Genomic DNA, 2,083 nt, shown 5'->3' with positions numbered 1-2,083 from the left:
TGATTTTAATATTCTGGTGAAAACTGTCTACAACTTAATATCGTAAAATTGTGTATCAAACTAGATCAACAGTATTGCCTGTGATCAAGTGTTAGCCAAGGAGTGCTTGATACCGGTACGCAAACACAGTTTTTATTGGCAAGCTAGAAAGTGTAAATCGTGCATTGACCTGTAAGACTTTTGAGCTGTTAGAACCCAAGGACCTCTTCATGGATCAGTGAATTGTGAGCTTCAATTTTATGAAAGGTGTCAAGTTTAATGAAATTTTATAAACTTTTATATGTGAACAATACTCAGAATCATATTATTTTGCTGTGTGATTTGACATGTTTGTTATTGTTATTTGAATGTTTTCTTTTGTATATTATTAAAAAGTTCTTCTCTCTTACTTGAACATTATCGGTTTTATATTTGGCAACCACATGTTATACATGTATATGTATAACAAATAGTTTTTACTTTAAGTCATTTTTAAAAAATACTGTGTACAGTTTTGTTATATTTTCTTTTTTTAAATTTTCAAAGATAATAATTAACACACAATATAGACTTAAGAATTTTTCATTTAAAATAATGTTTGCAGCTCATACTATATTGAATATCATGTAAATTCTTTAAATATGAAGTCACGTCATCTGCAAATATTTTTTTCAGACAAAAAAGCTTATAGATAAATAAAACACAGGAGGCGACAGTCTTATCAATAAACAAGAGGCCCAGGGGCCACATCGCTCACCTGAGCAACAATTGCCTTAACTCTGATCAAATTAGCATTACAGTATCAAAATCAAAATATCTTGACAATTAAGTACAGTAGATCTTGTTAAAAAAATTGACAATCTGCCAATTTTTATCCACATCTTTATTTTGGTAAATACCAAGCCCCTTTTGTTGTTGTACCTCTAAGATGATTTTTCTCTAATCCTATATACCCCCCCCCCCCGCCCCCATTTTGTGGCCCTACTTTTCTCTAGGGAATCGTGGTTTCATCAAACTTAAATCTGCATAACCTGGGCTTTCACACAAAGTACTGAGTTTTGGACTGAAAACTTTCCGAGAATATTTTAAAAGATTTTCTCTATATATTCCTATGTAAATATTCAACCCGCCATTGTGGCCCCGCCCTACCCCCAGGGATTATAATTTTGCAAACTTGAATTTACACTACCCGAGGATGCCTCTACATAAGTTTAAGCTTTTCTGGCCTAACAGTTTTTGAGAAAAAAAATTTTGGAGATTTTCTCTATATATTCCTTTGTAAAAATCCATACCCCTATTGGGGCCCCGCCATGCCCCCGGGGACCATGATTTGAACAACCTTGAATCTTTACTATCTGAGGATGCTTCCACTCATCTTTGAGCTTTCCTGGTCTAATAGTTTTTGAGAAGAAGATTTTTATTGATATTCTCTATATATTCCAATGTAAAAATCCATTTCCCCATTGTGGCCCCGCCATACCCCCAGGGACTATGATTTGAAGAAATTTGAATCTACCCAACCTTAGGATGCTTTCATTTTAATTTGAGCTTTTTTGGCCAAATAGTTTTTGAGAAGATTTTTAAAAGATTTCCTCTATATACATATTGTATTCCTATGTAAAACTTGATCCCCCTATTGTGGCCCCACCCTACCCCCGGGGACCATGACTTGAATAAACTTGAATTTACACAACCTGAGGATGCTGCCATTTCAACTTGAGCTTTTCTGGCCAAATAGTTTTTGAGAAGAAGATTTTTGAAAAATACCAACAAATTTTCAATAATTCTCAATTATGTCCCCTTTAAAGAGGGCGTGGCCCTTCATTTGAAGAAACTTGAATCCCCTTCACCAAGTGATGCTTTGTGCCAAATTTGGTTGAAATCTGCCAAGTGGTTCTTGAGAAGAAGAAGAAAAATGTGAAAAGTTTACAACGACAACGCCGCCAACTCCAACGACAACGCCAACGCCGACGACAGACAACGGACAAATTTTGATCAGTAAAGCTCACTTGAGCTTTCAGCTCAGGTGAGCTAAAAAGAAATTAAGCCAAACCAATTAAAACATATACATGGGCCACAGGGTCTTGTGTAGTAAAATGAAGCA

The sequence above is a fragment of the Crassostrea angulata genome, chromosome 2 (assembly GCF_025612915.1).
Source record: "Crassostrea angulata isolate pt1a10 chromosome 2, ASM2561291v2, whole genome shotgun sequence".
Lineage (NCBI taxonomy): Eukaryota > Metazoa > Mollusca > Bivalvia > Ostreida > Ostreidae > Magallana > Magallana angulata.
The sequence above is the reverse complement of the archived record's forward strand: the minus strand, read 5'-3'. Positions refer to the sequence as shown.